Source organism: Oncorhynchus mykiss, chromosome 23 (assembly GCF_013265735.2).
Source record: "Oncorhynchus mykiss isolate Arlee chromosome 23, USDA_OmykA_1.1, whole genome shotgun sequence".
NCBI classification, from domain to species: Eukaryota; Metazoa; Chordata; class Actinopteri; order Salmoniformes; family Salmonidae; genus Oncorhynchus; species Oncorhynchus mykiss.
This window is the reverse complement of record NC_048587.1, coordinates 21,298,014-21,311,792: the sequence shown is the minus strand read 5'-3', so window position 1 is coordinate 21,311,792 and position 13,779 is coordinate 21,298,014. Positions and strand designations below refer to the sequence as shown.

Genomic DNA, 13,779 nt, shown 5'->3' with positions numbered 1-13,779 from the left:
TTTTAGATTATTAAAAATAGCCAACCTTTGCCTTTGACAGCTTTGCACACTTGGCATTCTCGCAACAAGCTTCACCTGGAATGCTTTTCCAACAGTCTTGAAGGAGTTCCCACATTTGAGCACTTGTTGGCTTCTTTTCCTTCATTCTGCAGTCCAACTCATCCCAACCATCTCAACTGGGTTGAGGTCGGGTGATTGTGGAGGCCAGGTCATCTGATGCAGCACTCAATCACTCTCCTTCGTTAAATAGCCCTTACACAGCCTGCAGGTGTCTTGGGTCATTGTCCTGTTGAAAAACAAATGATAGTCCCACTAAGCACAAACCAGATGGGATGGAGTATCGCTGCAGAATGCTGTGGTAGCTATGCTGGTAAAGTATCTTCTGCATCAAAGGTAACTCTGGGTCTTCCTTTCCTGGGGCGGTCCTCATGAGAGCCAGTTTAATCATAGCGCTAGATGGTTTTAGCGACTGCACTTGAATAAACTTTCAAAGGTCTTGAAGTTCCATATTGACGGACCTTCATGTCTTAAATGAATGGGCGGCAGGGTAGCCTAATGGTTAGAGCGTTGGACTAGTAACCGGAAGGTTGCAAAAATAAGAATTTGTTCTTAACTGACTTGCCTAGTTAAATAAAGGTAAAAAAAATGGACTCATTTCTCTTTGCTTATTTGAGCTGTTCTTGCCATAATATGGACTTGGTCTTTTACCAAATAGGGCTATCTTCTTTATAACACCCATACCTTGTCAGAACACAACTGATTGGCTCAAACACAGGAAAGAAATTGCACAAATTAACTTTTAACAAGGCACACCTGTTAATCAAAATGCATTCCAGGTGACTACCTCATGAAGATGGTTGAGAGAATGCCAAGAGTGTGCAAAGCTGTCAAGGTGACTTTGAAGAATCTCAAATAGAAAATATATTTTGATTTAACACTTATTTTGGGTTACTACATGATTCCATGTGTGTTATTTCATAGTTTTGATGTCTTCACTATTATTCTACAATGTAGAAAATAACAAAAATGAAGTTAAACCCTTGAATGAGTAGGTGTGTCCAAACTTTGGACTGGTACTGTTCATTTTCAAATATATGTATAAATATATATATATACATATGTATATATGTAATCAATCATTATTGTAAGGAAAAATAGGAATGCCTATACCCACTTCAGCCTCATCTTCTGCCTCATCATCCTCTTGAGGAAAGGATGCTAGGGAAGAGGTCTTTTACATCAATAATTTCAAGCAATATTATCATATTACCATATATTTCCGCAAATATAAATGTTTCATTACTTGAAATAAAAAAATAGGGTCTACCCTCATCATCCTCAGACACACTCTTACCCTGTTTCTACTTTGCAGGGGCATCCTCCACTGAGTGAGGTTCCTCTAAACCACTGAGAAGACATGTCAGATTGGAGGTAGATTGCCTCTTCTTACACACACACATACATACACACACACAAATATATACCTTCCTTAAGGAAGAGCAGGGTGACCAGTAGAGCAAACAGTAACACACAATATAGGCCCTCAAACTTTAAGAACAGAGTGCAATCCTCACACACACACACACACACAAAAACGCACTCATGAACGCACTCACACACACACAAATACACTGGACCATCTCCTATTACCTCAGTCCTGCACTGACGAAGTGTATGTTTACAGAGATATGCCTGCTATATTGTATCCTGTATTTGTCCTGCAGTCGCTGAAATGTGTTGTGTTTGGTGTAGTATTCCCCCTCTGTGTAAAACGAATAGCACAAATAGCAGGACACGAGAGATGCTGTAGAGGAGTCAAATTTAAGCTTTGGAATGAGTGTACATGGAAGTACCATGGGGAAGACTGTGATTTACAGTTCCCAACAATGCGGGTTCAATCCCAGTGCTACCCATATGACAAAATACTACAGTACTTACTGTAGAATTCTGTATTTCAGTAAATACTTTAGTCCGCAAAAACACTACAGTGAATACTATACTATCATTGGTGTAGTGCAGAGTATACACTGTATACCCACTTAGTTTTCAGTGGGCATTGAGTATACTAAATTCTTAATCCCCACGATGTGTATCAAAGTAGTGTAGTGGAGGTATGCGCCGTATCAATTAATAAGGCTGATGGAACAGATTAAAATGTTTAGCTTAAAATACAGATAAACTATTATTGCTTCACATTTTAGTCCCAGCAATGTTCACATTGCATCGTAGGTTTATAACTCTGCCTATTGGCCTGTCCTGGGAGACACACAGAGCCAACAGGTGATAGATTGATGCCTCTGCCTTGTGTGTGTATGTGTGTGTGTGAGAGAGAGAGTGCTACCTTTATCCCCCCACTAGAATCACCATACTTTAATTAAGACAGCTTCTCCATCCTGGAGGGGGAAATCCATCATTTCCAGGTCCAGGGACATGTACTAGTTAGTCTGGGGCGACCTAAATGCCAGAACCGGACAAGAACCTGACACCCTCAGCACACAGGGGGACAAACACCTGCTTGGAGGTGACAGCATTCCCTCCCCCATATTCTGCCCTAGGCACAACTATGACAACATAGCCAACAAAAACGGGTCACAACTCCTGCAGTTCTGTCACACGCTGGGTATGTACAGTGCCTTTCAAAAGTATTCATCCCCCTTGGCATTTTTACTATTTTGTTGCATTACATCCTGTCATTTAAATTCATTTTGGATGGATTTCATGTAAAGAACATACACAAAATAGTGAAAATCTGTGAAGTGAAATAAAAAATTATTACTAGTTTCAAAAACTTAAATAAAAAAATGTGAAAAGAGGTGTGTGCATATGTTTTCACCCCCTTTGCTATGAAGCCCCTAAACAAGATCTGGTGCAACCAATTACCTTCAGAAGTCACATAATTAGTTAAATAAAGTCCACCTGTGTGCAATCTAAGTGTCACATGATCTGCCACCTGTTCTGAAAGGCCCCATAGTCTGCAACACCACTAAGCAAGGGGCACCACCAAGCAAGCGACACCATGAAGACCAAGGAGCTCTCCAAACAGGTCAGGGACAAAGTTGTGTAGAAGTACAGATCAGGGTTGGCTTATAAAAAAATATCTGACATTTTGAACATCCCACGGAGCACCATTAAATCCATTATAAAAAAAATGAAAGAATATGGCAGTACAACAAACCTGCGAAGAGAGGGCAGCCCACCAAAACTCAAGGAACAGGCAAGGAGAGCATTAATCAGAGAGGCAACATCGAGACCAAAGATAAGATCTCCACAGCGGAGATTGGAGTATCTGTCCATAGGACCACTTTAAGCTGTACACTCCACAGAGCTGGGCATAACGGAAGAGTGGCCAGAAAAAAAGCCATTACTTAAAGAAAAAAAATAAGCAAACACATTTGGTGTTTGCGAAAAGGCATGTATGTGGGAGACTTCCTAAAGATATGGAAGAAGGTACTCTGGTCAGATGAGACTAAAATGTAGCTTTTTAGAAAAAGCTGTTTCAGTCTTCCAGAGATTTGAGACTGGGACTGAGGTTCACCTTCCAGCAGGACAATGACCCTAAGCATACTGCTAAAGCAATACTTGAGTGGTTTAAGGGGAAACATGTAAATGTCTTGGAATGGCCTAGTCAAAGCCCAGACCTCTATCCAATTGAGAATATGTGGAATGATTTAAAGATGGCTGTACACCAGCGGAACCCATCCAACTTGAATGAGCTGGAACAGTTTTGCCTTGAAGAATGGGCAAACATCCCAGTGGCTAGATGTGCCAAGCTTATAAAGACATACCCCAAGAGACTTGCAGCTATAATTGCTGAAAAAGGTGGCTCTACAAATTATTGACTTTGGGGGGTGAATAGTTATGCACGCTCAAGTTTCTGTTTTTTAGTCTTATTTCTTGTTTGTTTCACAATCAAAAATATTTTGCATCTTCAAAGTGGCAGGCATGTTGTGTAAATCAAATGATTATAAACCTCCAAAATATCCATTTTAATTCCAGGTTGTAAGGCAACGAAATAGGAAAAATTCCAAAGAGGGTGAATACTTTCGCAAGCCACTGTATATATCAACAAATTGGCGAGGGCAGTAGAACAGTTTGCAGCACCCGACCTCACCCTACTAGAATCTGAAGTCAAATGTCTACTGTTTTCTGATGATCTGGTGCTTCTGTACAGATTCTGGAACACCAGGAACGCACAATCCCTCCATCAGTGCTCAGACTGTCCACAATAGGCTGAGAGAGGCTGGACTGAGGGCTTGTAGGCCTGTTGTAAGGCAGGTCCTCACCAGACATCACCGGCAAGAACGTCGCCTATGGGCACAAACCCACCGTCGCTGGACCAGACAGGACTGGCAAAAAGTGCTCTTCACTGACGAGTTACGGTTTTGTCTCACCAGGGTTGATGGTCAGATTCACGTTTATCGCTGAAGGAATGAGCGTTACACAGAGGCCTGTACTCTGGAGCGGGATCGATTTGGAGGTGGAGGGTCCGTCATGTTCTGGGCCGGTGTGTCCCAGCATCATCGGGCTGAGCTTGTTGTCATTGCAGGCAATCTCAACGCTGTGCGTTCTCCTCCCTCATGTGGTACCCATCTTGCAGGCTCATCCTGACATGACACTCCAGCATGACAATGCCACCAGCCATACTGCTCCTTCTGTGCGTGATTTCCTGCAAGACAGGAATGTGAGTGTTCTGCCATGGCCAGCGAAGAGCCCAGATCTCAATCTCATTGAACACGTCTGGGACCTGTTGGATCGGAGGGTGAGGGCTAGGGCCATTCCCCCCAGAAATGTCTGGGAACTTTCAGGTGCCTTTGTGGAAGAGTGGGGTAACATCTCACAGCAAGAACTGGCAAATCTGGTGCAGTCCATGAGGAGATGCACTGCAGTACTTAATGCAGCTGGTGGCCACACCAGATACTGACTGTTACTTTTGATTTTGAATCCCCCCCCCCCCCCTCCCCCTTTGTTCAGGGACACATTATTCCATTTCTGTTAGTCACATGTCTATGGAACTTGTTCAGTTTGTCTCAGTTGTTGAATCTTCTGTTCATACAAATATTTACACCTGAAGTTTGCTGAAAATAAACAGTTGACAGTGAGAAGATGTTTCTTTGCTGAGTTTATATTTCCCATTCCAATAAAGCCCCTTGAATTTAATTGAATAGAGAGAGAGAGAGAAATGCTCTCTGTCAGGCTGAACTACTGACCTCTGCTACATGATTGTGACTGACACTTCAGCCCTGGCCCCATACCTCCCTGGGGTCTACCCTGGTCACTCTGCCTATCTGTGCCAGATGCTGAGTGTCTTAGACCTGGAAGAGAGCCATGTGGCCCTCTTTGATCCATACCTGCTACATACACCTTTCTCATGTGCCAGCTGGTTGAATGTCAGTGAAGTATACTGTAGGAATCCTCCTCCTGTGGTAGGAATCCTCCTCTTACTTTTAAAATGAAAGACAATTTCTCAGCAGCATTGGGTTGTTTATCGGTCAAGGAACCCTTCCTCCCCTACTACCCCCTGCTACAGGAATATCCGTGCAGCAGTCTGCATGTATTTCTCTGTTAAGCTACCGGAATGAGCTGTCACCCACAGACTGACTCCACTCCAGTGCTATAGTAGGCAGCTCTAGGGTTGTGTAAACCTCTTCATTATGGATAAGTCTAACATAGCGCTACTCTCCTCAGGCGATAATGGGAAGGATGCAGTCACGGGCTAGCCTGCGAGGAAGGAGGAGAAAGTACAGTACAACTAGTTCATTTCTCAAAGGTTTTCATTTCATGTAATGATGGAATGGTGTTGAAAGACATTGTTTCCTGGGCTAGTTTTGGTACTGTTGTCTTTCCTATGGAAATTGAGATTTATGGGGAAAGTATTGGGTTTCCACTGTGATAGCAAAAATGATACCAGAGTATTACTGGGACTGCATTACAAGGTCAGTGGCGGTATCATCTTCAGATATGACGTCAGGGAGACACAGAAATAGTATCTCTCAATGGAGGGAGGCCTATATGTGACGTCGAGCCACCCGGTCTTCGTGTGTGTGTGTGCGTGTGCGTGTGCGTGTGCGTGTGTGTGTGTGTGCAAGAGTGTAAATGTGTCTGTGTGAATGATGAATTCTGTCACCAGTGGGACTGTATAGGATGAGGTGAATTTCAGAGCGGCAATTGTGAAATATCTCCTTTAGGCTGTACAGTACAGCAGGTTTTACATGATTCTCACTGACATGCGTCATGTTGGATGTCCTCCACTGCTTGACTCTGTCTGTCTGTCTGTCTGTCTCTTTGTCTTTAATCTTATGTGACCTTGGCGGATCTCACCTCCACTTAATTTCAATTGTTTCTCTCACTGATGACGGTTACCACTATGTTTTCTCAGCCACTTGCTAACACCCACATCATTTATAACTAAGAACAAGCTAGTGTCTCTGTGAGAAATCAGTGTCTTGGGAATGTATTACCACGGTTAGACATTTTTCATATTTGTTCTCTTTAGTAGGATGAGTATAAAAACCCTGCCAGTGAGGATGGATCTATTGTTCACCCCCAAACGTCTCTTTATCTCTCCCTGAGATCCGCCTGCATGCCTAAGAGCCTGCCTACCTGAGAGCCTGCCTGAGAGACTGCATGTCTACCTGCCTAAGAACCTCAAGACACAATGAGTCACTTAGTCTTCTCACGAATAAATCCCACCTGCCTTATATACTCTACGCTTCTTTCTTTCCAAAAGATTTCTTGGGAGTTCGCTGGTGTCTCTGTCATGGAGAACACAAATGCTTGCACACTAAGCAGTAGAGGCAGCAGGCACACTGACACAGTGTCAATTCACACACAGCCTAGGGTTGAGTTACATACTGTGGGCTCATTTAGTCAAACCCACATATTTAAGCCATACTCTTTTGCCCACGGTAAACATAAATCACCAAATGGGGTTGTCCGCCATGATCCTACCACATTGAAACAATATCTCCATGAGATCCTATCACTACCGAGAGTGTGTTGTGTTTTTTAAAACTGGTAGATGTTTTTTTTTCTGTTTGTTCGGTTATTTCCCATCTATGTGTGGCTCCATGGAGGCAGAGGAATCTTATGCCCTTCTCTTTCTCCCCCCACCCCTTCTCTGTGGGTCAGTAAAAAAAAGGTCTCGGGAATAAAATAGCTGTCTGCTTTGGCCCTATAATGTAGGAAATGGACTTGTTTCTTTGGCATCGATTTCCTTTCCGCTTCATTGGAAAGCAGCGTTGTGGAGGCTATCCTAAGAGCGGCGGGTCGATAGGCCTACGAAGTGGAAGGAAGCCAGGGGATGTTGTTCACTGTACAGGCCTTAATTGAAGTGCTCTCTGTCACCTCCGGCCGCATGGCAAATGGCTCAAGACTATGCCCAAGGGTCAGTATGCGCTTTACACCTCTGAAGGGCCAAAAATGTGTCTCTCTCTCTATAGTATCCAGAGGACTGACTATGGAATGTGATATACGTGATACTAGACATGGATACTATAGTATTATTCTATCTGAAACTTGTTCTCTGAGTAGAACTCTGAAGCTACCTACATGGATGTATGATCTCTGTGGTCAGTTGTATCTGTACAGGGTGAACTAAATGACTCTATGCAAAGGAATTTCATTGTGTATTTGCATTGGGTAATCAGGTTACTGTAAACTTGGTATCGTTTGATTGGTCAGTGGTGGTTGGTTGTGGTTTGAAAAATGTACACCATCAGATGTTAGAAATGAAATTGAAGTTCTGTTGTTCTCTCTCGTATCCTGTACATTGGAGGTTTGGTTTTATGATACTTTCTCATTTCCCAGGCTTTTAAGCCTCTGTTCCTGCTTTGTCTTGTAAGTTAACCTTAGGATATATATGCCTAGAATTATGCTTTGTTAATCTCAGTGCTGCCTTGTAACTTGAGCTTTATGCCTTGTATGTGAATCCATTCATCTGTCCAAGTTATTCAATAATACTTGCTTTGATATTCACTTCTCATGACCATTTCTTTATCTTAGTCAGCTAAACGCATAATACTTGATTGCACACGGTTTTACTGTCATGTTAAATGGAGTCAGATAAAGAGAAACATTTACAAAACGAATGACAAAATCTTATCATGGGTCGCATGTGAGGTATATATAATATACACATATCAAATACTACCCCACTACAGATGTGATGCTGCTCTACTCACTGATCACCAGATAGGGTTCACTGTGCGTTCACATATGAGTGGTTACCAGTGGTGATTTTGTCCAAATGGTATTGGGCAATGAAAGAGTAATACTTTGTCGAAATCTATTTTCATATTCGCTTCAGATCTTGATGGTGAGTGAATGTCCTCTGAAATAGGATATGGTTGTCTGGTACTACTGTACTGTACTATGTTGACTTACACTAATGAAGATCTACTTGTCAAATACTTCCCTTATGTCACTCTCTGTCAGATAATGTGCTTTTGAGAATCCAGCCACAAGTGTCACATTCTGATCCAACTACAGGCTTCAGAACTGAAAATAAATCTTCCGTCATTACTTCAATTTGACCACTAATAGGTCTAATATCACTAATACTGTGCGGAGGAAATAATCATTGATAAAGCTTCTGTTCTGGGAATTGAATGAGAGCAAAACCGGTGCTTTCCTATGGTTACAGAAAGGTAACTTAATAAATCAATATGATTCTCCATATGAGCATCAGGAGCGTAGACAGATCGATTGATGCTCTGTGTTTTCAAGGCTTATTATCTATGATTAAACTGAAACGTGAGAGACGGGAGGCATTGATTCTGCTTGTTGTTTTCCACAGCAGACTTTTCACAGGGTCTACCCTATGTTCCCTCGGCACTATGTTCCCTCAGCCCTATGTTCCCTCAGCCCTATCTTCCCTCAGCACTCTGTTCCCTCAGCACTATGTTCCCTCAGCCCTATGTTCCCTCAGCCCTATATTCCCTCAGCCCTATGTTCCCTCAGCACTATCCCTATGTTCCCTCAGCCCTATGTTCCCTCAGCCCTATGTTCCCTCAGCCCTATGTTCCCTCAGCCCCAGCAGCAGCGGCTGTGTCTGTAGAAGGCACTGTAGTTGTCAACGCAGCTGGAGCTTGTGGTTGAAGGATTGTAGTTTACCTCATGGCCAGGAGGTGTCAACATTGTTTTTCACCCTGTGAACTATACCTTCCACATGTGTTTTTCAATGGAGTTGCAAAACAATTGTGTGTGTGTGTGTGTGTATATACAGCTCTGGAAAAAATTAAGAGACCACTGCAAAATTAGCAGTTTCTATGGTTTTGCTATTTATAGGTATGTGTTTGGGTAAAATAAACATTTTTGTTTTATTCTATGAACTACTGACAACATTTCTCTCAAATTCCAAATAAAAATATTGTCATTTGGAGCATTTATTTGCAGAAAATGACAACTGAATGATGCAGTGTTGTCAGACCTCGAATAATGCAAAGAAAATAAGTTCATATTCATTTTTAAACGACACCATACTAATGTTTTAACTTAGGAACAGTTCAGAAATCAATAATTTGGTGGAATAACCCTGATTTTCAATCACAGCTTTCATGCGTCTTGGCATGTTCTCCACCAGTCTTTCACATTGATGTTGGATGACTTTATGCCACTCCTGGCGCAAACATTCAATCAGCTCGGCATTGTTTGATGGCTGGTGACCATCCATCTTCCTCTTGATCACATTCCAGAGGTTTTCAATGCGGTTCAGGTCTGGAGATTGGGCTGGCTATGACAGGGTCTTGATCTGGTGGTCCCCCATCCACACCTTGATTGACCTGGCTGTGTGGCATGGAGCATTGTCCTGCTGGAAAACCCAATCCTCAGAGTTGGGGAACATTGTCTGAGCAGAAGGAAGCAAGTTTTCTTCCAGGACACCCTTGTACGTGGCTTGATTCATGTGTCCTACACAGACAAATCTGCCCGATTCCAGCCTTAATGAAGCATCCCCAGATCATCACAGATCCTCCACCAAATTTCAGTGAGTGCGAGACAGTGGCTTGTAGGCCTCTCCAGGTCTCGCACCCACTGTGAAATTTGGTGGAGGATCGGTGATGATCTGGGGGTGCAAATAAATGCTCTAAATGACAATATTTTTATTTAGAATTTTGGATAAATGTTGTCAGTTTTGTGTGTGTGTGAGTGTGTGTGTGTGTGTGTGTGTGTGTGTGTGTGTGTGTGTGTGTGTGTGTGTGTGTGTGTGTGTGTGTGTGTGTGTGTGTGTGTGTGTGTGTGTGTGTGTGTGTGTGTGTGTGTGTGTGTGTGTGTGTGTGTGTGTGTGTGTGTGTGTGTGTGTGTGTGTGTGTGGACATTTTGTGTGCGAATGTGGCAGGTTCCTGTGAAGGAGAAGCTCCCTGACTGGCAGTGGTGATCACTTCTCCTATGAGAGCTGTGACCAGGCTGAGGCCTGCGGCTTTGACCTGCACGACGGGGAGAGACGACCTGGAGCTGAGCAGTAACTACTCAGCAACACTCTACATAAAGAGGTGAGGTCAGCCTTTACACACATCTTTCGTTGTGTTGTAATTAATGTACGAAAAGGAGCTTGTCTAGTACTAAACACTACTGTGCATGTTGGAAACGGAATGAAGAGGTTTTTAGAGTGTTCTTGATAAAGTGATTCGCATTTGATTATAATTGGGCACTTCAAAGTCTTCAGCTATTTCAAAGATTAGGACACAACAGAGTTTATGTATTTTACATAACGTCTCAGTTATATAAAGAAGTAACCCAGACCTGGTGGCCTACTCCTCTTTCCATCCAGGGTTCAGAAGATCCTGAGGGCCCATGACCCCTGGAAGCCCCTCTTCCTGTTCCTGGCACTCCAGGCCATCCACACACCCCTGCAGGCACCAAACCACTTTCTGCGACGCTGCAGTAGCCCGGACAACTGCCTGCGACAACACTATGCAGCTATTCTGAGCTGTGTGGACGAGAGTGTGGGGGAGCTGGTGCAGTAGCTGAGAACCAGTGGCCTCTATCAGAACTCTGTTCTGGTCTACTCCTCAGACAACGGGGGCCAGCCTTTCTCTGGGGGCTGCAACTGGCCCATGCGTGGAGAGAAGGGTACCTACTGGGAAGGGGGAGTGCGAGCAGTGGGTTTCGTCCACAGCCCATTCCTGAAGCGGAAAGGGAAGGTGAGAAAGGCGCTGATCCATGTTTCTGACTGGTACCCCCTCCCCCCGTTGTCTCTGGTGTGGGGGGCCATCAGCCAGGGGCTGCCCTACCCCCGCACTGAGATCTTGTTCAATATCGACCCGGTATCGATGGCCCAGTGAGGCAGACTCCAGGCCCTCAACAGCTTCGGCATCTGGGACACAGCAGTGCGGGCAGCCATACGGGCTACGGACTGGAAGCTGCTGACTGAAAATGTAGGGGACTGTGTGCCGCCTCAGACCCTGCCCGGGGGGGTCCAGCAGTAGCAGGACATGGGGCAACACCGGGACCCTTATGAGATGTCAAACCTGGCTTATGCACGGCCGGAGGTGGTCAAGATACTGCTGACCAGACTGGCCGAGTACAACCAGGTGCCCCCCCCCCTGATGACCCACCTGATGACCACATGGTGGACCCCTCAGCTCCATGGGGGGATGTGGACACCTTGGCTGGATAAGGCAAGGCGCCAGGGGGCAGCAGGGAGGGGGAATAGTAGTAAGATGAAGCACTGTAAGGTGTGCAAACTGCAAGCCCTCTTTAAGAATGTGGGCTCCCAGATGCAGAGGTCCTCTCTGTTCTTTTAGTCCTCAGAGGGATGGAAGGAGCACGTGGACAGACAGGCAGGACTGACAGACTTACATGAGACTGGATCTTAGTCACTGGCTGTCCCCCGGCCACCAAGGAGGGTGCAACTGTAAGATTGATGTTGAGGGTGAGTTTTTGACGTATCATCTGCCCATCAACAGGACAAAATCAGAATGACACTCAGACACCCAGAGGGATATTTCTTGAACTTTTTTAAAAGTTGTACTTGGTGATATAATGGACCGTCCAGGCTAGACGCTGCTAATGGCATACTCCTCTGTTGCCTAACCAACTCTAAACAACACCTCACTGCATCAAAATCATAAATTGGGGATTGGCCAGCATAAACTTAGCCAGAAATTCTGTGGCTGTTGTGCTCTCCAGTGCGGTCACAGTACAGTACACCCAAAACCCAAGCCACGTTCCAGACATACACTTTTAGACAAAAAGATTCCAAAAGGGTTCTTCAGCTGTCCCCATAGGAGAACGCTTTCTGGTTCCACATAGAACCCCTTTGGGTTCAATGTATTACCCTCTGTGGTAAAGGTTCTACCTGGAACCAAAGGGGTTCTTCAAAGGCTCCTCATATGGGGACAGCTGACAACCCCTTTTAGGTTCTAGATAGCTCCTTTTTTTCTAAGAGTGTATGTGGCTCACACTGTAAGTGTGATATACCGGCTAGCAAATCGCGGAATATGAAAGAATGCAGACGTAACTGGAGCAGACTGGATCAGGGTGGCACTTAGGGTTTGGATGTGTCACATTATAGAAGCCAGATCACATCAGATCAGATCAAATCTGAGGCTTGCAACTCTTGCCTATAAGCCATTTGTGTAGGAACTAATGTGTGATTATGCCTGTACTGTATATAATGTAGGTAACATTCAGCAATTCTGCAGCAATCCCACACACAGAAGGGAGAAACACTGTACATGTCTTATTTCCAGCAACAAGCTGCCTACTACTTCCCTGCCTCCTCCTTTCTCCCTCCAGCCAAGTCTCACCCTTCCCTCTTGTCTGATCTCTCACTCTTTCTCCCACTCTCTCTCATTTCATCTGATTTTCTCTTGCTCTTTGCCTCTTTCCTACAGCGGTAGGAACATGTTCTTCATCCTCCTCCTCCGCCCTCTTCATCGCCTTCTTCTCATATTATTCTTCCTCCTCACTCTTTCTCCTTTCATTCGGGGACCAGGTCAGTTTGTAAGTAATAGGCAGGATGCATGTGAGTCAGAATTGAGATCTGATGTACAGAGTTACATAAACAGAAAGGGGGAGGAAGGCTTCCGAGGGGGGCAGCAAGGCCATGCTGTTTGAAGCACTCCCTGCCTTATCTGTTCTCTCGCCATTTGAAAAGAGGTACATATCCTGACATGCCGGTAAGTGTCTATGTATAGCTTGATGCTAATGGTATACTGAAATGCGTTTTGCCGTTTGCGGCTTTCCATTCATAAAGAGACTCTGACACAATGTGTTGGTGATTTTGTCACTTGTGTTGAACATCTGTGTGTACAGTCGTGGCCAAAAGTTTTGAGAATGACACAAATATACATTTTCACAAAGCCTGTTTGAATGATGGCAATTTGCAAATACTCCAGAATGTTATGAAGAGTGATCAGATGAATTGCAATTAATTGCAAAGTCCCTCTTGCCATGCAAATTAACTGAATCCCCCCAAAAAACATTTCCACTGCATTTCAGCCCTGCCACAAAAGGACCAGCTGACATCATGTCAGTGATTCTCTCGTTAACACAGGTGTGAGTGTTGATGAGGACACGGCTGGAGATCACTCTGTCATGCTGAGTTCGAATAACAGACTGGAAGCTTCAAAAGGAGGGTGGTGCTTGGAATCATTGTTCTTCCTCTGTCAACCATGGTTACCTGATAGGAAACATGTGCCGTCATCAGTGCTTTGCACAAAAAGGGCTTCACGGGCAAGGATATTGCTGCCAGTAAGATTGCACCTAAATCAACCATTTATCAGATCATCAAGAACTTCAAGGAGAGCGGTTCAAGTGTTGTGAAGAAGGGTTCAGGGC

General features: G+C 44.4%; 1 pseudogene; it reads left to right on the top strand.

Moving 5' to 3' along the window:
• The first annotated feature begins 7,361 nt into the window (after positions 1-7,361).
• LOC110502445 lies at positions 7,362-13,199 on the top strand (annotated as a pseudogene).
• Positions 13,200-13,779: the final 580 nt, after the last annotated feature.